Source organism: Anolis sagrei, chromosome 3 (genome assembly GCF_037176765.1).
Source record: "Anolis sagrei isolate rAnoSag1 chromosome 3, rAnoSag1.mat, whole genome shotgun sequence".
Taxonomy (NCBI): Eukaryota; Metazoa; Chordata; class Lepidosauria; order Squamata; family Dactyloidae; genus Anolis; species Anolis sagrei.
Genome location: NC_090023.1, coordinates 217,262,705 through 217,287,881, shown reverse-complemented (window position 1 = coordinate 217,287,881; position 25,177 = coordinate 217,262,705). Strand labels below are relative to the sequence as shown.

General features: G+C 43.1%; 1 protein-coding gene across 4 annotated transcripts in view; it reads left to right on the top strand.

Annotated features, from left to right (window-relative positions):
* LDB1 (LIM domain binding 1) overlaps positions 1-25,177 on the top strand; it is a 92,191-nt gene that overhangs the window by 11,703 nt on the left and 55,311 nt on the right. The gene's annotated exons all lie outside the window — the stretch shown is intronic.

Here is a 25,177-nt window from a genome sequence, read left to right as displayed (position 1 = left end):
CCAACATTATGACTACCAGACATTCTCTGCATTCGAAATGAGATCTGTTAGGAATTGTGGGAGTTGAAGTCCAAAACACCTGGAGGGCCCAGGTTTGCCCATGCCTGGTCTAGACGGATACACTATTTGCTCCATTCTTCTACTGCTATCTCCTGCTCGTGGTGCAGTCCTTGAATTGTTGACTTTGTGGTCCAACCACTATTGCAAACCCAACGTTATAACTACCAGACATTCTCTGCATTCAAAAATGAGATCTGTTAGGGATTGTGGGTGTTGAAGTCCAAAACACCTGGAGGACCCAGGTTTGCCCATGCCTGGTCTAGAAGGATATACAATTTGCACCATTCTTCTTCTGCTATCTCCTGCTCGTGGTGCAGACCTTGAATTGTTGACTTTGTGGTCCAACCACTATTGCAAACCCAACGTTATAACTACCAGACATTCTCTGCATTCAAAAATGAGATCTGTTAGGGATTGTGGGTGTTGAAGTCCAAAACACCTGGAGGACCCAGGTTTGCCCATGCCTGGTCTAGAAGGATATACAGTTTGCACCATTCTTCTTCTGCTATCTCCTGCTCGTGGTGCAGACCTTGAATTGTTGACTTTGTGGTCCAACCACTATTGCACAGCCAGCGTTATGACTACCAGACATCGTCTGCATTTGAAAATGAGATCCAAGAGTCTTAGACTGGAACACCTGGTTTAGGGGTTATTCTCTGCCAAGGGTATTTCTTGTGTCTTCGAGTTACCTGCAATGTACAGGGACCTTTTTTGGCAAGATATATTCATAGGTTTGCTATTACCTTCCTTTAGACTGAGAGAATATGACTTGTCCAAGGTTTCTCAGTAAATTTCTGTGACTCAGCTGGGATACGCTCCCAATCCAGCTCCCAAAAAGCTATACCACACTGGTGAGGATGTAGGATAGAGAGTATACACTGCCCTGGGCAGGGAGGGAGTTGCAGTTCTGTGGGAATGCTACAGACAGGCTCATGGCTCGGAAAGACAGCCACCAGAACTTTCCAGTCAGAAACAGGATACTTGGAGTTGTAGTCTTAAAAAGCTAAGGGTGGAATAAGCTACTATGTAGAAATGCAGTGTTATCTCATTACTGCTTCAGTGGGGCAGTGGGTTAAATCCTTGTGCTGGCAGGACTGAAGACTGATAGGTTAGAGGTTCGAATCCAGGGAGAGTGTGGATGAGTTCTCTCTGTCAGCTCCAGATCCCATGCGGGACATGAGAGAAGCCTCCCATAAGGATGGTAAAACATTAAAACATTTGGGCGTCCCCTGGGCAACGTCCTTGCAGATGAACAATTCTCTTACACTAGAAGCAACTTGCAGTTTTTCAAGTTGCTCCTGACACGAAAAAGGGAAAAAAATCTGCTTCAATTCTATTGAAAATTCAGGAACTATTAATTGCAACCATGAGGACCAACAACTTTTTAAAATAACAGTAACAAACATAGTAGAAATCTGAGATTGATGTGAGATTCATGATCTCTGAACTGGCAATTTTGTCCAACTCCGATGAGATTTCATCAGGCTCTGGATGGGAATTATTGTTTGGACTTTAACTCATAGTAACCCTGGTTACCACAACTGATGGTAAGAAAGGCTGGGAGTTGCATTCAAACACAATCTAGGTGACTGCAAATCTTCCTCTCCTGTCATAAAGAGAAAGTACTTCGTAACCAGGACCTGGAATGTAATAATAGTTCTGAAGGAGTTCCACTGTGAAAGGAAATAATAGTGCTGTTGTCATTGTTGTGTGCGTTCTAATAGTTTCTGTCTTGTGGCGATGCCAAGGACACCCTATCATAGAGTTTTCTTGCCCAGATTTGTTCAGAGGAGGTTTGCCTTTGCTTTCCTCTAAAACTGAGAGAATGTGACTTGCCCAGTGTCACACAATATAATAATAATAAAAAAACCTTTATTTATACCCCGCTCCATCTCCCTCAGGGGGACTCGGTGTGACTTACATGATGTCACGCCCATCAATACAATACAACAAAATAACACAAAAACATAGTAGAACCAAGCAAAATACATAAAATAGATTTGCATAGCCGAATAGGGGTTCAAATCCTTGTCTCGCTGGGTCCTAGTCTTATGACTTGAATCACGCCATTTATTATTATTATTATTATTATTCATGTCAGAAGCGACTTGAGAACATATCGCAAGTCGCTTCTGGTGTGAGATCATTGGCTGTCTACAGAGATGTTGCACAGGGGACGCCAAGATGTGTTCCCATCCTGCTGCAAGGCTTCTCTCATGTCCCCGCAAGTTAGAGCTGACAGACGGGAATTCACCCTGTCTTGCAGATTTGAACCAACAACCTTCAGGTTAGCAGTCCAGCTGGCACAGGGTTTAACCCATTGTGTCACCGCGGCTCTTATGACATGACATTATGTGATAATTGAAATATAAAATGCCTCATATCCCTGTGTTCTTTTTTGGATGCATTGTATGTATTCTAGTGTTGTGAATGCTGACTCTGTGAATGATCATAAGCTGAATTAGGTAGGATTGTTTTTTCTGGACAGAGTGATAAAAGAGGAAAAATGAGATAAGGACATTCCCTTTTGTTATGGGATGATTCGGTTGTGGGATTGCCTCCTTTGATAGTCGTGCCAGTAATGCCAGGAGAGAAAGGAAAGGATCTTCTGATGTTTCCATTGCTTCTAATAGATATTCTTCCCCTTTGTTTTAGTGTAGAAGGAGGTGTTGCTTGAGGCAAAGGAGAATTAACTCAGTTTTGCTTTTCTTTATGATCTATAGTCCCAAGGTAACAACCCCAGAGGGTGTCACTTGAAAGCCCAAGCTGACTTTGGGCAACAGCCAGATGCTTTTCATGAACACTAAGGTGCCACCAGGCATGTTCAAAGTGAGCCACGTTGGGCAGGTGTTGTCTACCTCAGACTCCCAAGGGATTCGTAATGGAGGGAATTACCTTGTGCAATTTACCCTAGGCAGGATTAATGTACAGAATATATGGGTTGGAGACTCTCCTCATAACCCTTCAGAGGTACAGACCAGGGTGATAAATGGCACTGTTATTTCTGAGGAGAGAGAGGGGTGACCTGAGGAAGGGCAAGTGGCAAATGGTGGATTATTTGCATGGCAAGTCAGATTTAAGATGGCTCCTTAATGGTCTTTGGGAGAAATGAAACTTGGAAAACGTAATTCTTGGATTGTAACCCCATTGAATTCCCTCAGCAAGTATAAGTTTTAAAAGAATTTGCAAATCAAAAGAGAAACTTTCCCAAGTATTGAATAGGCAAAAACACTGCTATCCTAAACATGGTACAGTATGACCTCCATATTTGTAGAAGAGCCCCTGGTGGTGCATTGGGTTAAAGCTACAGGTCAGCAGTTCAAATCCAGGGAGCGTTGGTTGAGCTCCCTCTGTCAGCTCCAGCTCCCCATCCAGGGACATGAGAAAAGCCTCCCACAGGATGTTAAAACATCCGGGCATCCGCTGGGCAATGTCCTTGCAGGCCAATTCTCTCACACCAGAAGCGACTTGCAATTTCTGAAGTTGTTCCTGGCCCCTTTTTTTTTTGTAGAAGATGGGTTCACAGGCTTAATGTGGATATGTGAAACTGTGTATAATAGCGAACACTATTCTTTTCAATATGACAAACAACTGAAGTACTGAGAAGAGGGTGTAACTTATACAGGAGGTCCCAAATCAGTGGTTCCCCACTTGTGGTCCGTGGACCACCCATTGTCCGTAAGAATGGCCTCATCTTTACTAAAACCTAGCAGCAACGTGAGCAACAGGTCTCGCGAAACCCTCTTATAGTGCCGAAGCAATGGGGATGTCGGGAGGGGAGAGGCTGAGAACCCACAAAAGATTACTACTACTTCTAGATTATTAAATATGTTGTTGTTTTTTTTGTGGATGAGCAGATAGTGACTACTGGATGGCATATGTTCTGTATCTGAAACTAGAGCTGATGTGGTCTATCCAATGCAAGTTTCAGAATCAGCACCCCAAATAACTAAATCGAATCTAAAGTTGACCAAAAACTGATTTGTAACCCTTTTGGTACTAATCTTTGAGAGTGGTCCTGGGTCAAAGTGGTTCCTGGTCAAAAAAAGTTTGGGAACCACTGCCCTAAATGAATAATTGAATAAGTGAAATCATGGATAGGTGAAGCTGCATACATTGGTTCCATGGATATGGGAGTTGCTTTTTAGTAGTGTTATGTAAGCCCTACATGGGAGATCATAGTAAGAGTTTGCTAACTTGGGTTGCCTCCCTCTTGGTAGTTGGCTATATTAGAAATACTACTTGTTGGGAGGTGAGGTAAGGAGAGGCAATATACATTTCCCTGGAGAGAAGACAATATCTTCAGGGGCAACCCTTCAAAGATGATAAAAAAACAAGAGACATTTTGCTAAGTCAAGAAGAGTCTGCCTGGTTACTCCAAAAGTCACAGTGAACTTTGTGGCTAGGGCTGTGGAAGAGCAATCTGCCATTGGATTATTCAGTGTGGCTGTGAAATAACATGTTCACGGTCCTCAGCTTTGAAACTTCAAACTTCAACATTGAGTGTGTTGTTTGGGACTTCTGGGAGTTAAATTCCAAAACATCTGGCAGATTTTTTTTTCGTGTCAGGAGCAACTTGAGAAATTGCCAGTTGAATTAGTCGTCTGCAAAAACGTTGCCCAGGGGACGCCTGGATGTTTTGATGTTTTACCAACCTTGTGGGAGGCTTCTCTCATGTCCCTGCATGGGGAGCTGGAGCTGACAGAGGGAGCTCATCTGTGCTTTCCCTGGAATCGAACCTCTGATCTGTCACTCTTCAGTTCTGCTGGCACAAGGGTTAATAAGTGCATCAAATAAATAAATAAATAAATTAACCCATTGTGCCACTGGTGGGAGTCAACTTCTGGCAGGCCAGAAGTTTATTTATTTAGTTATCATATCAGGAGCAAACCAAACAGTTGTATTGTATTTAAAACACACACACACAGTTTGAAAAGTTGGCATTCTATTAAATGTCCTTTGACCAGTAGCTGGTCACTTGGAGTTCCTCTGGTGTTGCTATAAAGAGGTCCTCTATTGTGCATGTGGCAGGGCTTAGACTGCATTGCAGTAGTCTGTGGTCTGTGGTTTGCTCTTCTCCGCACTCACATGTCATGGACTCCACTTTGTAGCCCCATTTCTTAAGGTTGCCTCTGCATCTCATGGTGCCAGAGCGCAGTCTGTTCAGCGCCTTCCAAGTCACCCAGTTTTCTGTGTACCCAGGAGGGACTCGCTCATTTGGCATCAGCCATTGATTAACATTCTGGGATTTAGCCTGCCACTTTTGGACTCTCACTTGCTGAGATGTTCCAGCAAGTGTCTCTGTAGATCTTAGAAAACTATTTCTAGATTTAAGTTGATGGCATGCTGACTGATATCCAAACAGGGGATGGTCCAAAGATGTTAGTTGCCTTCGTCCTTTCACTCAGAAGTTGAAACACAGGGATCCAGGCAACTCCTGAAGCAGAAACAAGGAAATGTTCTTCTTGAGATGTTGCAATGAATATCCTAGGATTCTACAACTCTGGCATGCCTATCCATGTTCCCCAACCCTGGTTTAAGAGGCTTATGGCACAAGAGTTCCAGTTCTCCCAGTAGCAGATGCTGGAAGGAGATACAAAGTCCATGGTGATCTGAGGGCAGACAATTCCCATATTTGCCAAGCCACAAGGCGGCAGGAAATGCTGGCAGTGGCAGATGTTCAGGTACAGTTCACCTCAGCGGGGCTCTTGCTGCATGATATATATTGCAATTTGACAGAAGCAAGTTTTATGAGCAGAAGGAGGGGTGCCAGAATAGGGGATGCCTGCTGGAGGTGTCTGATGGGGGATGTGTGGGCTGCAGTGTCACCCTGGGCCATGCATGCCGCTTTCACCGTGTGCACTCAGAACTGGAGCGGGAGTTAATTGGGAGCTGTCACATGCTGGGTGCATGTGAGCCCCTGCCAACCACGCTGCAGCATCCAGCTCTGCTCTGCCGCTCAGCTGCCCAGGGAATTCACCAGCCAACTAGCTCTGAGACAAACACAAAGGAGCCTCCGTGCTGTTAGCCTGGGGGCACACATGGCACCGCCTGGGCATGCATCAGCCTTGGGAATGGGAGGGGGCTGGCGTAGGCTCCGGGAAAGGGAGAGCAGCAGAGGGCAGGAGGAGCTTCCCAGTGGGGCAGGCAGGGGATAGGCAGGGGAAACTGGAATTCCCCTCCATCAGCCTTCCCGCCATCCCTTGTGCAGTTTGCCTCCTGCTGAAGGAGAATGTGTCTGCACTAACTCACAGTTCCCCCACAAAGAAAATTGCCTGCACAATATTCAAAGGAACTTTGCTAGAGCCTCTCTGTCTTTGCAAGGGTAGTGTCACCTTTGGAAACCCCTATGTAGGTGCAGCTGCAAAGAGATATTTACATTAGAAAAGGAACAGGAAACTCCCCATCCTTCTCCTTACCTTCAAATCTCCACTCACTGAATGTGCTTTTACAGTTAAGGTTTTGTTGCACCAGTTTGGAGGACCCCTGTGTTGTGCCATCCCTAGAAATATTTGAGTAAATAAATGCTTGCAGATGTCCTAACCCCCATGCCTTACAAATACAGCTCTGGGGATATTGTAGTGCAGCAATGAAGACAAGAGTCTTTACAGTTTTTGTATTCCCTGCCTATGGCAGTCTCCACATGAGAGATAATAGCAAGACACAAGATTCTAGCTGTGAGTTATGCCCAGGTGAGTTGGCTGGGTAGGGCCTCTAGGTTGCAAGAATGGGAGGCTAATTTATACATATGAGTCAGGACAAGAGCCTTCTTCCCACACACATTCTGAAGACTCCCAGGACCATCTAATCCACTGCTGCAAAGCAGGCTCTGTGAACTAAGGGAAAGTGTAGCTTGGTTGCAACTTAGGATCTGTGGAACTGGAGATGCTGAAGATGTACAAGGCATAATCAAAGGCTTAATGGGACAGACAGCAAACAATGGCTTAGTCTGGCTCCTGGGATGACAAGCTTCAGCATAGATGTTTTGGTTCCACAAGCTTCATAGTGCTTCTTCTGAGGCAGACCCACCCTCTTCTTCAGCAGGTTCATTTTTCTGGCCAGGTTGTGCCTTCTGGCTTAAAGCTTAAGGTACAACCAGGCCAGGAAAAGATTAAAAGTAAAGGTAAATGTATTCCCCTGACATTAAGTCTAGTCGTGTCCAACTCTGGGGGTTGGAGCTCATCTCCATTTCTAAGCTGAAGAGTCAGCATTGTCCCTAGATGCCTCCAAGGTTATGTGGCTGGCATGACTGCATGGAGCACCTTTACCTTCCCAGCTAAGTAGTACCAATTGATCTACTCACATTTGCATGTTTTCGGACTGCTAGGTTGGCAGAAGCTGGGGCTAACAGTGGGAGCTTGCTCTGCTCCCCAGATTCAAACCGCTGACCTTTCGATCAACAAGTTCAGCAGTTCAGCAGTTTAACCCACTGTGCCACATTTCATACCTTCTGCTTTGCCTGGGACTATATACCCAACCTTTTTTTTCCTAGAAGTGAATCTCATAATGGCACAGCTTGCTGGGACAACAGTCACTGAAAGGAGATGAGTCATTTGTCTGTCTGCATTTTGTGTGGAGTTCCATGCTAATCAGGTGGGCCATGTCAGATACCCACAAGTTCTGGCACACATCACTTGCTTTCTCCTTGTGATATGAGTAGAGATGAAAGAGGGCATATAGGCACTAGACTAGAGCGTTCCCAAAGAGGGTTCTTAAGTATCTCAGTAAATGACAAATCCAAGGACCTTATAGACTGGAAACTTGAAAGTGGTATGAAACTGAAATATCTGTGTGGTGTAAATAAACCCATAGCAATGTGTTGTCAAAGGCTTTTATGGAGGAATCACTGGATTGCTGTGAATTTTCTGGGCTGTATGGCCATGAAAATTCACATGTTCCAATTCTTCTGGAACATGGCCATACAACTCAGAAAACTCATAGAAACCCATAGCATTTTATTCTCAATTATCTGGAAGTAAATCCCATGGAACACAGTGGGATCCCAAAATGCATTGGACTGTATTGTTTGGTTGCAATTCATTACCTCCTTACTTGGGAGTGAGTTATTAATATACCTGTATTTCTGATTACATTGACATATGATTCCTTTTTGTGGTTACTTACTTAGGCGATCCCTCGTAGCTTGAGGATGATAGTCTTCCAGATGTGGTGTCTTGGCGGTGGGTCCATAGGTGGCCGTGTAGCCCTATTCTTGATCCGCATATTCTCCCGCAGTGAGAACATCAGTTTCCAGATGGAAGGCGGTCCCGGTCAGGGTTGGCTTGGCGTGCCTTTCTCTTGGCATGTTTCTTCCTTTTGCCCTCCATTCGTGTATCTTCAAATTCTGCAGCACTTCTTGTCACAGCTGACCTCCAGTTAGAGCGCTCAAAGGCCAGGGCTTCCGTGTCTATGCCACAGTTTTTAAGGTTGGCTTTGAGCCCATCTTTAAATCTCTTTTCCTGTCCACCAACATTCCATTTCCTGTTCTTGAGTTGGGAGTAGAGCAACTACTTTGGGAGACTGTGATCGGGCATTCAGACAATGTAGCCAGTCCAGTGGAGTTGATGGTAGAGGAGCATCACTTCAATGCTGGTGGCCTTTGCTTCTTCCAGCACACTGACATTTGTCCGCCTGTCTTCCCAAGAGATTTGCAGGATTTTTCGAAGGGAGCGCTGATGGAATCATTCCAGGAGTTGCGTATGACATTGTAGACAGTCCATGTCTCGCAGGGTTGGGAGTACAATGGCTTTATTAACAAGCACCTTGGTCTCCCTATGGATGTCCCGGTCCTCAAACTGTCTCTGCTTCATTTGGAAAAATGCTGCACTCGCAGAGCTCAGGCAGTGTTGTATTTCAGTGTCAGTGTTGACTTTTGTGGAGAGGTGGCAGCCAAGGTAGTGGAAAAGGTCAACATTTTCTAATGTTACACCATTATGCTGTATTTCTGGCATTGCAGAGGGATTGGTTGGTGACTGCTGGAAGATAACTTTGGTTTTCTTGATGTTCAGTGACAGGCCGAGCTTCTCGTATGCTTCTGCGAAGGTGTTTAGAGTGGCTTGTAGGTCGTCTTCTGAATGCGCACAGACGACATTGTCATCAGCATATATATAACATGTTGTGACTTTGGTTTTGGCTTTCAATCTTCTTTCATGGTACATATGCATAATTGTGTGCATTTTATCTTTAGACCTCTTTTTCAAAAGAGGTATATAACCACATATTTTAAACCTTTTAAATTGCCAAAATATGAGCTTGTATTGTTTGCCATCTTTGTGTCTACTTTCTTTTAAGTGGCATAATGTCCAAAGTTATTGCCAACACATAAGCAGCATACATTTTTAATTTCCTAAGGCTTTTGGTGACTTTTTCACTGGGAGGCTGTTTTTTAAAAAAAAATTGGCAACCTAGAAAAGGGGTTCTAAATGCAATAACTCTCTTGTTCTCATGTGTGGCCCATAGTTCTTTAGCATTTCTTCCTCACCAACTTTCTTTCTGCTAACCGCGCAGAGTATTTAAATTCTTCATAAACCTGCCAGAGATTCTGCAGTTATATTTGGGGGAAAGAGAGCTAGACAATGTGAGCATAACTCAGGTGTCACTCACCAAAATCACCATTCCCAAAGCCAAGAATTGGGTCACTGTTGAGTCCATAGAACTGCCAGGGTGATTCAGTAAGATCAATGGCAAAGCAGACTCAGTGTTGCTTGGCTTCAGAAACTTGACCCTTCTTGACCCAATAAATCCCACAGGGAATCAAAAAGCAGTCCAGGGAAGAGTCTCAGGTTGCTAATCCAGTTTCAGGTAGTCTGACTACAATCCCTCCCCAAATCTTGTTCTTTCTCATCACCCATTGAAATGTTTCCAAGGTTTCGTTCATTCTCAAACACTGCAAAGATTTAGTGAAAGAGCTGAATAAAATCCCACATTATTTGCTTTGAATTGGAATATATGGCAGTGTGGGTTCAGATAACCCAGTTCAAAGCAGATATTGTTGGATTTTCTACTTTGATATTCTGGGTTATATGGCTGTGTGGAAGGGCCCTCAGAGAGCTGAGCTGGGATTTGGGAGACCAAGAATCGTATCCCTGCTTTGGCATGAAATGTACTGGATGCCCTTGGACCAGTTGCTCTTTTTTCCTTATCCTGATCCACTTCACGGGGTTGTTGTAGGATAAAGCCTGGAGTAGCAGTGTAGTGTGTGCTACCTTGAGATTATTGGGTGAAAGGTAGGATATACATGTAACAACTAGATAAAGAGATAAATACATGGAATGGCTTGATGGAGCTGTTGACTTGGTTTTTTCCTGTGGTTATATATTGTTTCAGTGGAAATGTATGTTCCACAGGTCTGTATTTAGATTAATTTTTAGTAAGTCAATTGTTTTGTCTCTGGTCATATTATTTCGGTATATAATATTTACTGTACAGTCAATCTGAAGAAGAAGAAGTGATATCTATATTATCAGATCTCTCCCTTTTCATCTCAAGGTTAGGCATTCCAGATAAAATATTATTTATCACTATTCAGATGCATTAGGGGGGTGTGTGTGTGTGGCGCAGTGGATTAAACTGCTGAGCTGCAGAACTTGCTGACCAGAAGGTTAGCAGTTCGAATCCACGGGACAGGTGAGCTCTCATTGTTAGCCCCAGCTTCTGACAACCTAGCAGTTCAAAAACACGCAAATGTGAGTAGATCAATAAGTACTGCTCTGACTGGAAGGTAACACTGCTCCATGCAGTCATGCTGGCCACATGACCTTGGAGGCATCTACGGACAATGCTGGCTCTTCAGTTTAGAAATGGAGATGAGCACCACCCCGCAGAGTCAGACTCGACTACACTTAATGTCAAGGAGGAACCTTTACCTTTACTATGAGATTCCACTTGAACATTAGGAAGAACTTTTTAACTGTGAGTTGTTCATCAGTGGAACTCTCAGTATCTTTCATCTTCATGAAGTACATTCTAAGACAGATAAAAAGGTCTAAGAAGCCTGAGCAGAAATGCATGTCTTTGGGTGAGAGAGCAACAAACCATCTGCTGATGATCAAAGGACAGAAGGGGAAGAAGGAAAGGGATTGGCCTTCTATAACATCTAAATCCGACTGCTTGAATTCTGCTGTACGGAAGCTAATAGATTACATGAATCATTCTGTGTATGTTTGTTGATCTGCAGCTGAGCGGGCTGTAGTGAATCTATCCATATGCTATGTGTATACCTCAGGATTCTCCTTTATTTACAAAATTCTTGTAAGAAGAATCAGAAGAACCTTCATAGTTGCGTTTCTGACTCCATTCTATATTTTTAAAGAGAGTGTAAAGGATAAGTAATGATGGAGTAAACTGGATAGATAAGACAAGTTGCACAGTAGAACCAAATAAAATGGAGCGACTTGCTTACATTTTACTCTAGACATGAAACTGCTCCTTTCTAGCTGTATGGTGGTGTAGCATCAAGGACCCCTTATACTACCCTTATGCTCAGTATTCTCTCACTTCTAATGTCACAATTCCCCCCTTCTAGGGAATGACATGTGGTTTAGGTGATGTCTGCAAATGCAAGATGGTGCATAATCTGTTTCTTGCTATGGCCAATTCTCATCTTTGTTCTCTGCTATGCACCACTCTCTGAAAGTGGCCAGAAGAATATATTTTTTCCTAAAGGCTGTTTCATAATATACAATTTATAGTACAATGATTCCACTTCAGCAATCCTAGAATTTGAAGTTTAGGGAAGGGCATTCATCATTCTTAGAGAGATCTAGTGCTTCACCTAACTGCAAATCTCAGGAAGTCATAATGTTGACATACCATTTAAACTGAAATAATAGTACTAGAATTATGTAGTGTGTAATTTTTTGGGGTACAAGGTCCTCCGTAACAAGAGTTTTATACATAATGTACCAGATATTTTGTAGATGGATGTAATGTGTGTGCATACATTTTCAAGTTTTTTTGTTTTTGTATTATTGTGTGTCAGGAGTGACTTGAGAAACTGCAAGTCGCTTCTGGGGTGAAAGAATTGGCCGTCTGCAAGGACGTTGCCAATGGGATGCTTGGATTTTTTGATGTTTTACCATCCTTGTGGGAGGCTTCTCTCATGTCCCCACATGGGGGGCTGGAGCTGACAGAGGGAGCTCATCAGCGCTCTCCCCAGATTCGAGCCACCGACCTATCGGTCTTCAGTCCTGCTGGCACAAGGCTTTAACCCATTATGCCACCGGGGGCTTCAAATGACTTGTTGACATACGGTGATCACGTGAATTTAATAGAGTTTGTGATACTCAGAGGTAGTTTTCTTCCTCTGATAATATTTCCTGCAGTACCCAATGTTCTTTGCTAGTCTCCCATCCAAGTACTAACCAGGGCTGACCCTACTTAGCTCACAATATCAAATGGGATCTTTTGTCTTCAAGGTATTCAGATCATTGTGGATGGATATTACTTTTGCGATAATAAAAGCTTCCATTCATGTTTTACCCCATATATAATTAATGTTGTAGTTTTCTTTGCAAATGCATACATGAGAGCTTAAGCCAGAAAATAGGTTTTCAAATATAAGGAACAAGAGTTAGAAGTATAACAGATGCATGAACATAAAACACTTCTGCCAACTTGTTCCAGCTATAGTCCATGTCTTAAACCAGGCATGGGCAAACTTTGGCTCTCCATGTGTTTTGGATTCCAACTCCCACAATTCCTAAAAGCCTCAGGAATTTATTTACCACAGTATTACCTTTCATTCCTTAGATGAGAGTTAACAAACAAGGAAATCTGATCTCAGGTTTTTTAGCTCAAAGCCAATGCTCTGTTGCATTATACCTGTTTGTATATTGCTAAAGCAGCCTTTCCCTGCCCTAACACCTTGAAGCTGTGCTGGACTACACCTCACATCAGGCCAGTTACCATGAACAGTAATTCTCTGAATATGTTGCATATTGGAAGTCCTGTACATCTGGAAGCTGGAGAAGGCCATGAAAAAGTTTAGCTGTGTAATTCTGATCAGGTTTGCTAGCTAATTGCAATCTGTCTGGCAAGGACTGGCTTATTAACATGGGAAAAGTTGCTGAGGCATGGATCGTAATGAGGATCACTATAGTATGTACAAATGGGAGAAGAAGGAGATGAACTCTCGCTTGTTTTTATCATTTTCCAACTTGGACACTGATTATTTTTTGCAATTGCTCTTCCTCTCTGTGTATCTGTATCTGTACAAATGTACCAAGGCACTGAGCAGAGAGAGGGCTGAATTTCTGGTATGAAACTTCAATGTCCATTTGTCATAGTGCAGTACTTTGTGTCAGTATTCTCCAACCTAATTTCCTCCAGATGGATTTAACTACCATTCCCATCATCAACACCAGACACCAGGGCCAAAAATGAGAAAAGCTATTTTGTGGAAGGCATGGCCAATTTTGTTCTGCATTTTGATGCTGAAAGCCATGTTTTGCAACCAATTCAAAGTAACTTTCCAGGAATACCAAAAAAGATGGTGTAAAAACTTTATATCTTTTTTACAATAAGCACTAACAGGATCTCAAGAAGTGAAATGTCATTCATAGGGTGCAGAACTTGTGATTATAAATTCTTCTTGGCTGTTGAATTCCTCTATCTCCACTCCAGTTAATAACAGCCGTTTCTAATCAGTGAAGGGGTCCTGGTGTGGTTTTGTCCTTACTGGGCAGGACAAACAATTCGGGAAGACTGCACTGTTGTTGTTTTTTCTCTGTATGAGAAGGCAGGGAAGCTTGTTGTTTTGTAGCAAGGACAGTTTGTGATGATCAAATATGCCAGAAGCCTATCTGATTGTAACTGTATAGTTTTCTGTCTACTGTCTTATTCACACTTTCCCTTGCAACAGTGTTTCTCAACCTGGGGGTTGGGACCCCTGGGGGAGTCACGAGGGATTGTCAAGAGGGGTTGCCAAAGACCATCATAAAACACAGTTTTTTCTGTTGGTCATGGGGGTTCTGTGTGGGAAGTTTGGCTCAATTCTATCATTGGTGGGGTTCAGAATACTCTTTGATTGTAGGTGAACTATAAATCCCAGCAACTACAACTCCCAAATGTCAAGGTCTGTTTTCCCCAAACTCCACCAGTGTTCACATTTGGGCATATTGAGGATTCGTGCCAAGTTTGGACTAGATCTATCATTGTTTGAGTCCACAGTGCTCTCTGGATGTAGATGAACTACAACTCCAAAACTCAAGGCCAATGCCCCACCAAATATTTCCGGTATTTTCTGTTGGTCATGGGAGTTCTATGTGTCAAGTTTGGTTCAATTCCATAGTTGGGGGAGTTCAGATTGTAGGTGAACTAGAAATCCCAGCAACTACCAACTCCCAAATGTCAAGGTCTATTTTCCCCAAACTCCACCAGTGCTCACATTTGGGCATATTGGGGATTTGTGCCAAGTTTGGACTAGATCTATCATTGTTTGAGTCCACAGTGTTCTCTGGATGTAGATGAACTACAACTCCAAAACTCAAGGCCAATGCCCCACCAAACATTTCCGGTATTTTCTGTTGGTCATGGGAGTGATCAACAGTTTGGTTCAATTCCATAGTTGGGGGAGTTCAGATTGTAGGTGAAGTATAAATCCCAGCAACTACAACTCCCAAATGACAAAATCAACCCCCTTCCCATCCCACCATATTCAGATTTGGGTGAATCGGGTATTTGTGCCAAATTTGGTCCAGTGATTAAAAATACATACTGCATATCAGATATTTACATGACAATTCATAACAGTAGCAAAATTACAATTACGAAGTAGCAACAAAAATTATTTTATGGTGGGGGAGGGGTCACCAAAGTATAAGGAATTGTATTAAGAGGTCGTGTCATTAGGAAGGTTGAGAATCACTGCCTTACAAGGATTTTGCTGGATGAATGGTACAGGAGATAGAATGTAAACAATCATTCCATTTTCTTGGCTGAAATTTTTCCCCTGGTTTTTCCTTAAGAATACTTAGGGTATTTTGGGGAAGAGTGGTAATCTGATCCCACCAGTAAGGCCTGTAACTGCATCCAGCCATCTTTCCCATCCCATTTGAATCTGCAATGTTTGTTTGACGAACACTCAGATGTGTACGATTAATATTATTTCCCATATTGCAGTATTGCTTTTTAACAAAACTTTACTTTGAACATTGCAAGGAGAATTCTGTGAAATAGTAAAACTGAGATTACATGTTATTGTAGTACAGAATATACATCACACTGTAATAAAAGTTATAATTTTCTCTCCTGCCCTCCTTTTGGAATTCCCATTTGGTTGGCCACGGACTACCTTAACCTTTTATCTAGTTAAGCATATTTCTTCTCAGCTGGCAAAGGTTTTGAGTGCTAGGAGTTCCCCAGTGCTTTTGCCGCTAGGGATCATGATGTATTCCTTAGTGGCGGGGATTGAACTGGATGGCCCTTGTGGTTTCTTCTAACTTTATATTTCTATGAGTATATATCAGGTATAGAGGTAAACCTAGGCCCGGTGGCCAGATATAGCCCCTTGGACTCTTTTCTCAGGCCCTCCTGTCTCTCATCATCCCTTCCTTCCTTCCTTCCTTCCTTCCTTCCTTCCTTCCTTCCTTCTCTCTTTCCTTCCTCCTTCCATCCCTCCCTTCCGTCCCTCTTTCTCCCTCCTTCCTTCCCTTTAACCCTTTCATCCTTCCTTCCCTCTTTCCTCCCTCCTTTCCTCTCTCTTTCTCTTTCTTTCCTTCTTTCCCTTTTGTCTTTCCTTCCTTATCTCTTTCCTCCCTACCTCCCTTTCACCCTTCCTCTCTTCTATCCTTCTCTTCCCTTCCTTCCTTCCTTCCTTCCTTCCTTCCTTCCTTCCTTCCTTCACGTTTCTCCATTCCTCCTGGGGGATCTTTAGCTGAGAGAAGAAAAGGTAGAGAGGGAATGTAAGAACCATGTTTCAAGATTTCAAGGGTGTCCCATTGAGGAAGAGGGGGAAAACTGACTTTCTGCTTCCCTAGAGACCATGGCACAAGGGAACAATGGTTTCAAATGGCAGGGAAAGAGATTTGACTGAAAAGATTTGGAAGAATGTTCTGAGAGTAAGAACTGTTGGAGAGTGGCATAGAGGAGTGTGATGGAGTCTTCTTCTCTGGAAGCTTTTCTGCAGAGGCTGTCTATTGGGAGTGCTTTGATTGTGCCTTCTTGCATGGCAGCGGGTTGGACTGGATGGCCCTTGGGGGTCTCTTCCAGCTCTAGAATTTTAGGAGTATATACCAGGAGTAGGCAGTATGGGGTCTAATGAATACACTTCTCCCATCCACCATCTCATCCTGACCAAAGCTAACCATTTTGGGATCCAAACGTTTCCTGTCTTTCCTTTCCTTTCTGCCTCTGAAAGAGAAGAGGAAGGGGAGGAAAGGGCAGGGAGGGGACTTGAGGAGAACCCCCTCCCTCCCTGCCCACCCCGCTCTGGCCCACCATGTGGCCCCCAAGTAAGAAAGTTTGCCCATGCCTGGTATATACAATCAAATGAATATTGGATTGTGAAGCTAAATACCATAACTATCACATTTTGGAGAGTCATATGTCCCCTTAGAAACTGATCCAAGTGATGGATCCTCTCATCAAAAAATTCACATACTTTCCAAAGTAAGGGAAGGGCTAGAGAGAAACCAAAATAATTGGTTGCATCTAGTTCCTGAATCCCTGAAGCCCATCTGTAGAACCCTAAGAGGTGCCTGAGCCCAACATTAAGACTGTCTGATCTAGACTGTGGTTTGCAGAGGAGGGAGCCAGCAATTGTTTATTTTTTTTGCAAGGTTTCATGAGGACTCCCTGACTCTAGAAAAGTCTTTTCAGATTCGAGCAACAGGGTGGCAGTGAAGCTAGCAGTGTCTCCTTTTCTGCTCCATAATTAGAGAAGTAACAGATTTCCTTTTGAACTTATAACAGTGGAAAGCACCATAATGTTTTCAGACTACATCTTGCAAATAAACATTATGTAGAACCTACAGGCTCTTGCTGAAACTCTGAGAACCCCGAGGTTTGCATGTTTACTAAGCTTCTATGCTTCATGGTCTTGAGCAAGAATAGATTGTAACTGCTTGAAGCATTTCTCTTCTGTTTCTCTCAATTAGCTGCCTTGCTTTAACCAGTTAGACCAGAATTTCAATATGGCTGCTATTTTGATGGTATTTAATCAAGATCTCGGTTTCTTTTGGCTTACAAAAACAGGCAAATCCCTTCTTGTCTGGGAAATTACCTTAACTATATTGTTAGGGTTGAGTCAAGAGGTTGTGCAGAAATGGCTTTTTGCAGAGTTCTCATTGTGATTACAACATGGGCTCTCAAAGCCACGTTTCTCAGTTAAGAATGATTAATCAGTGAATTCACCCCTATTCCAAAAGTATGGTAGTAGAATGCATCATCAGGACAGAAATAAAACAAAATGACTCATAGAATCATTGAGTTGGAAGAGACCTTGTGGGCCATCCAATCCTATCCCCTGCCAAGAAGCAGGAAAATCACATTCAAAGCACCCCAACAGATGGCCATCAAGCCTCTGTTTAATAGCCCCCTATGCATATTATTTCTCAAGGATTTCTAGAATTATTCTAATGACTTTGAGAAGTTGGCTAAAGATTTTGAATATTGACAGGACATATAATGAGAAGCTGATAGTGCTGAAAGCTGATCTAAGATCAGTTAAGATAGGCCCTGGATGTCAGCATTCAGCTCTAAAGGAATTGCTTCCTAGATATGAAAAAAAATGACAAAATGTGTATGCATATTAATAAGATAGGTCACCTGTGTGTGGTTAATATTTAGATTTTTTTTTTGGTCGTGTCAGGAGCGACTTGAGAAACTGCAAGTCGCTTCTGGTGTGAGAGAATTGGCCGACCTACAAGGACATTGCCCAGGGACGCCCGGATGAGTTGATGTTTTTACCATCCTTGGGAGGCTTCTCTTATGTCCCCGCATGAGGAGCTGGAGCTGATAGAGGGAGCTCATCCGCCTCTCCCTGGATTCGAACCTGCGACCTGTTGGTCTTCAGTCCTGCCAGCACAGGGGTTTAACCCACTGCGCTACCGGGGGCTCCAGAATATTTAGATTGTGTTGGGTTAATATTTAGAAAATCTACAGCTGCTGCAGTACCACTACAAGACTAACATATAAATGCTTTGTAAATTGGTTAAAAAGCAAGTAGGAAGTGATGTCCACTCATTCTTGTGCATCATAGCTTCCCCAACATTGTTCTCCTCCATAGAATACCTTAGATTATGAAATGTGGATGAAATTAGGACATCACATATTGGCAATGTGGGGTGGCGTTGGGTATCCAGTAGAGCTTCTCAATGTAAATAATGTTGCAAGTCAAAGATTGCACACAGCAATGTGGATCTCTGTGTCTTCAAGTAGGCTATGGTGATCCCATGATTCCCCCCAGTTTTTCTTAAGCAAGGAATTCTCAGAAGACGTTTTTCTACTTCCTTGCTCTGAAATATAGCCTACAGCACCTGCCATTCATGGTGACCTCCCATTCAAGTGCTAGCCAGGGTGGATCCTGCTTAGCTTCCAAGAACAGACTGGTGCCTTTGGGGCACGAAGGCAAACATAGGAAAAATACCAGTGGGAGATAAATTGCCCTCCTCCCATAGATTCTTTGCAGGCTTCCTTAAAGAGGATTTCTTATCAGTTACCTGCACATGTGGTTTGTGGTTTCCTTCAGTTACTGGAAAGGAGGACAAACCTGCAGGACTCCTTCTGCCTTTGAGGGAACATTTCCCCCCTCATAACCTTTGTAAAATAGGTTTATGATCTAGAATGTAGGAGAAAAGGGTGGGAAGGATTATTTGAGTCTCCAGAATTTCCATGAGGCAAACCTGCTTCCAAGACTTGTTGGAGGTGTTATATGTGTCTTTATACAACGGGATAGGAATTGGGTAGCCCTCCAGTTGTTGGGACTGCAATTCCTATGAGCTTCAGTTTAGCAACATTAGATGCGCCATATGATTTTCACCCTTCTTGTTTTAGGTTATTCTATAATAGTGGAATTTGTATATGCCAGAGCATGGATATCTTAAACTCCACAGTTAGGTTTAGAGCGTATTGGTTTGACACATAGTCTCGTGCACACAGTAAAGAAAAACAGGTCAAACCAATCGTAAAGGGGAAAAAAGCAGTAAGGTAAATGTCAGTGTTCAAACCAGATGTCCAAATGTGCACAGCGGATATGACACCTTAAGGAATCCCAAGTCTATAAAGATGTTTAGTGTATAACAGTGTTTATGTTTGCACAAATACACGGGTGCCTTGTCTTATTAATATGCATGCACAGTGGTTTAGACTCGCTCCCTGCCCCACCCTCTGCATTAGCTCTAGCCTCTGGGATTCCTGGGGAAATGCCGAACGCACCAGCAATACAGTTTCTCCTGCCAGTTCTGCCCCAGGAGGGCAGTGTAGACCCATCCAAGCCTGGCTTAGAGTCCCTGTTGGGACTCTGCCTAGTTAAACTGAATGCTCCCTGCTGAATAGGTATTCCTCCATCTGCCCCTCCTGGATTCTCCAACTCTGGGTCCAAGCAGGAAGGAACATTTAGCAAGTTCTAATCTTGGTGTTGCAGTTGCTGCTGCTCCCTGCTGGCATCAGTGGCGGTGGCAGATAACACTTTCCAACTAGCTTGGGATCCAGAAACTGCATGCACGCAAGAGTTCAGCAACAAATACAAAACCAACTGCCAAAGTGCTCTGCTGAATTTTGCTACTGTAGAATTTGGCCTCACAATTCTTTCTTTGCACTATAGTCGTTTAGAAACTTTGTAAAACTGATTAAAATTTGCTTGTTGCAAAAGGGAATTGTGTTCAACAGGGGAAACTGCATCCAATGTTATTAAAATGGGAGGTGAACATTTTACCTGATTTCAAACAGGTAAATTGTTCATTTCCTCCTCAATTTAAGCAGCAACAGTTTCAACTTCACTACATTAAAGTCCTTTTTAACATACGAAAGAGGAGCAACCAGAGCTTGGAATAGAATCCAGTGGTTATTCTGGGAGTTGTAATCTAAAAATAACTTTTCTGACTCAGGGAACACTGACATGTGCACTGTTTTGCCATCACTTGTGACCTAGAACCACAGAATCATAGAGTTGGAAGAGACTTCATGGGCCATCCAGTCCAACCCTCTGCCAAGCAGGAAAATTGCATTCAAAGCACCCCAACAGATGGCCATCCAGCCTTTGCTTAAAAGCCTCCAAAGAAGAAGCCTCCACTGTGGTGCAATGTAAAATAAACCATGTGTAGATCACGTTTGATAAGATCACACACTGCCTTGCCAGAGAAAGAAAATAGGCCACACAGGTGAACAGTAAAGAACAAGTAGTTTACTCTTCTTAGTTCAGAAAAAAACATATGTACAATGCGATCCGTTGCATCAACTCACATAATGTCCTTTTATGAGAGATTTAAAATGGTCTTTCTTTGTCCATGTGGATAAATTCTTTCATCAGATCATGAAGCAAGAGCATACTCCAAAATCTGTCTCTCTCTGCTTCTCACTTTTTCCTCACAGCACCTGCATAGCTCAAGCCTGAACAAAAATGTAACCCTATCCAAAAGTCCCAGGCTCAGACATCTCAGGGCATTGCCCGACCAATCAGCTTCATACATCTTATTTTACAGTTGACACACACACACTAACCGATTCCTTGCATGCTCCAACATCCACCATACTTTGGGGCAGAGAGTTCCACTGCTGAACAGCTTTCACAGTTAGGAAGTTCTTCCTAATGTTCAAGTGGAATCTCCTTTCCTGTAGTTTGAAGGCATTATTCCACATCCTAGTCTCCAGGGCAACAGAAAACAACCTAAGAACCTTCCTTTTACTTTTATTAATCCTCCCTAGGTTCCTGCAGGCTTCGACATCTTCCATTCCTCCTATGGGTTTTCTTAAAGCTTCCCCAGATTGTTTACTGTATAGTGCCATGCCTTGATGATTACAAAGGGGTGTAATTGCCCATTCACACAATTAGTTGTATTCTGGAAAAATCATATTTCAACACTGGTGAAATTTACCTGCCATCAAATGTCACACTTCTTTCAGATGCATGGAGAGCACAGCTCCTTCTGAGATCCTCCAAATAGGTTGCATGTGGATTTGTGTATTGGGAGGAGAGACTTAGCTCTCTCAAAAAACTAGACAATTCTATAACAAGCTACCTGCAAACAACTCCTAGGTAGCATGGAGTGGTATATTTGACAAACATGATAAGCAGTTCAGTTCTTGCAAAGGTACTATGAAACGTTGTTGTGTGTGTCATTCTTTGGAATCACTGGCGAAATTGTGTGACACGAAAAGGAGATGATTGGAAAGCTGTAAGATGTCACCCTGTGAGGGAAACCTTTCCCCAAAGTTAGGTTTCTGTAGAGCTCCATGACTGTTGAGTTCCTTTCTTCTCTGGTCTTTTATCTAAGCTCCCATGTGCTGGATCTTATGTCACTTACTTCCACAGCCTTGATAGCCAGTATATCGCAGGCATAGGGGAGAACTGCCTCCATCCTTGTGGGCGGGTCTGAGCCTTCTCTTCTGCTGTTGATGTCAAGTGGGCTGAAGAAGAGCCATGCTCTATACAGCTGTTCTATACCTTGCCCCCTCCCCTTTCTGGTGCCTCATATCACACACAAAAATGATCATGGTTACATTGCGAGGACATATATAGTAGTAACAAGAAACCAGAAAGTGAACGAAATGCAAAAATGATGGGCAAAGCCACTAAACTGGAATGTTGCAAAGGGGTGTGGAGTGACATAGTACTGCATGAATAGGAGTCAGATATATTGGAAAATACAGCTTCTACATCAGTGGTTCTCAACCTTACTAATGCCACGACCGCTGAATACAGTCCCTCATGTTGCGGTGACCCCCAACCATAAAATTATTTTAGTTGCTACTTCATAACTGTAATTTTGTTACTGTTATGAATTGTAATGCAAATATCCAATATGCAACATGTATTTTCATTCACTGGACCAAATTTTGCACAAATAACCAATATGCCCACATTTGAATACTGATAGGGTTGGGTTGGAGGTTGATTTTGTCATTTGGGAGTTGTAGTTCACCTATAGGTGAATTTAAAGTTCACCTATAATCAAAGAGCATTCTGAACACCACCACAATGAAATTGAACCAAACTTGGCACACAGAACTCCCATGACCAACAGAAAATACTGGAAGGGTTTGGTAGGCATTGATCTTGAGTTTTGGAGTGGTAGTTGACCTACATCCAGAAAGCACTGTGGACTCAAACAATGATGGATCTGGACCAAACTTGGCACAAACACTTAATATGCACAAATGTGAACACTAGTGGAGTTTGGGGAAAATACATCTTGTCATTCAGAGCATTCTGAACCTCACCAACGATAGAATTGGGCCAAACCTCTCACACAGAACCCCCATGCGTTGTGGGCCACAGCAACTCATGGCAGGGGACGGCTAGTGTAATGATGATGATGATGATGATGATAATAATAATAATAATAATAATAATATAAGTAGAGTAAAATAATAAATGTAATAAAAATAATAAGAAGAACAGAGTAAAATAATAGATAACTTTGACTCGAGTATAAGCAGAGGGGGGCTTTTTCAGCCTTGAAAAAGGGCTGAAAAACTCTGCTTATACTCGAGTAAGTATATACGGAACTATGTGTTCCATCTGACTAAGAACTGCAGGGCAGTGAAAAGGTTTGATAGCAATTCCTTTTGTGGGTAGCTTGCTAGGAAAAGTATCATTCCAGCTATCTTGGATATACATTGAATTGTTGTATGCCCCACTCCACAATAAAGTCCACCTGGAGTTAAAGCTGTTTGTAGCTCTGGGGGCCTGCTAGAAAAGGAAGCATGCAATCTCATGTGGCAGATGGGGAAGGGGAGTGCTCAGCACCATCACCCAGAGCACCATCTCCTGAGGGCCCTGGGAATATGGTGTAAGGGTTTCTTTGATGGCGGAAAGCTGTTTGGAAGCCTCACTGATCAAGAGTGACAAAAGGAGTAAAATCCTTTGCCTCTAGGCAGGACCAGATTGTCAATGGTTCAGTTGGAGCAATTGCTCCAGGCTCCTCCTTACAGGAATGGGCCAACCTTTGAAGGAAAAACAAAGAACTGCCCTCCTCTTTTTCATCCCAATGTTTCCAATATCTAAGAATTTGTGTGTGACTTTGGTAATTGAGTAAACTATCGTACAGTGGTTCTCAACCTTCCTAATGCCCCTTAATATAGGTCGTGTTGTGGTGACCCCCAACCATAAAATTGCAGTTTTGCTACTTTTCTTAATTGTAATGTAAATATCTGATATGAAGAATGTATTTTCATTCACTGGACCACATTTCGCACAAATACCCAATACACCCAAATTTGAATTCTAGTGGCGTGGAGGGGATTGATTTTGTCATTTGGGAATTGTAGTTGCTGGGATTTATAGTTCACCTACAATCAAAGAGCATTCTGAATTCTACCAATGATGGAATTGAACCAAATTTGGCACACAGAACTCCCATGACCAACAGAAAATACTGGAAGGGTTTGGTGGACATTGACCTTGAGTTTGGAAGTTGTAGTTCACCTTCATCCAGAGAGCACTGTGGACTCAAACAATGATGGATCTGGACCAAACTTGGCACAATCACTCAATACGCCCAAATATGAACATAGATGGAGTTTGGAAGAAATAGACCTTGACATTTGGGAGTTGTAGTTACTGGGATTTATAGTTCGGCTATAATCAAAGAGTGTTCTGAACCCCATCAACGACAGAATGGGGCCAAACTTCCCAGAACCCGCATGACCAACAGAAAATGCTGTGTTTTCGGATGGTCTTTGGCGACTCCTTTGACACTCCATTATGACCCCCAGGTTGAGAAACGCTGTTGTAGTAGATGAGACTCCAACGGTTCCAGAACCAAAAAATGGGTTCAGGCACAAAGATCTGGGGCCTGCTGTCTATTCTTCTCCATATTTCATTTATTTAATTAGCGTCTATGCCACCACTCCCAGACAAGGCCATACATTTAAAGAAAGGGGGGGCTCTATATTAGGAACTGCTTCCAAGGCCCAGCCACCTTAACCTTAGCCTTGGCCCTGGGGTCTTTGCTTGCAGAACTGGGGCTGGAAGGGGAAGGTAAAGGGGCCATTTCAAGAGGGTCTGAAGGAAGCATTTTACTGCCTGTAACAAGTGACAGGAAACACCTGCTCAGCTGTGGCCTTTCCAATGAACAGAGATTTCTCCTCCCCCCCCCCCTGCTTTTTTCTTTCAACAAATCACAGACTAGACCACCTGCCTTAAAGAGCGGGGTGGTAATTCAGCCCCTCTTCACGAGAACTCATATTGTATCCACCCATAGAATATACTAGGATGTATCGGCAGGCGGGTTTGATCATTTGGTAGGCAGTCCTATATTTGGACCTTCTTTGGTGCTTTCCTGAGAGGGAGCCAAGAACCCCACTTTTGAGACTAGAGTCCTCCACGCATGGCCTGGAATTAAGCCCAACCCGTGTGCTCCATGTTCCTAAAGATGTCCGAATCCATTAGGTCTCCTGATTTAACAAAAGGAGAAAAAGAAAAGAGCATATTTTGCAATCCTGGATAGCTAGCCATCTCTCCCCTAACAAAGCCGCGGGGGGGGGGGGGGAGCTCTCTGTCTGTGGCACCCACACCCACGTGGTTGGATCAATGGCCATAAAGCTCAGTTCCCCAGTGATTTATGGCTCCCACAGCCCCAGTGCTAGCTGCACAGTAAAAGGGCTGGTGAATTAAGACTCAAGCTAAAAAGAGAGCTGCAGGTGTAAGAGGTGGATGTGTGTGTGTGTGTGATGGGGAGGGGGGGGGAGGATAGATATGGGGGCTGTTTCTTGTACTCTGCTTCTCATTACAGAACAGAGAGAAAGGAAGAGGGCCAATGAATGGATCTTCTGCCAGTCATATCCGAATCCTCAGTACTCAACCAGTGCATTTATAATTGGTTTTTTTCATTAGAACCTGCTGTTGGTGCTAGATCTCTTTGAACCATTTCCTGTGAACTATGTCTGAAGCTGAGAATACGTTGCAAGAGAGGTCATAGGATAGAGTTATAGAGTTGGAAGAAACCTTGTGGGCCAT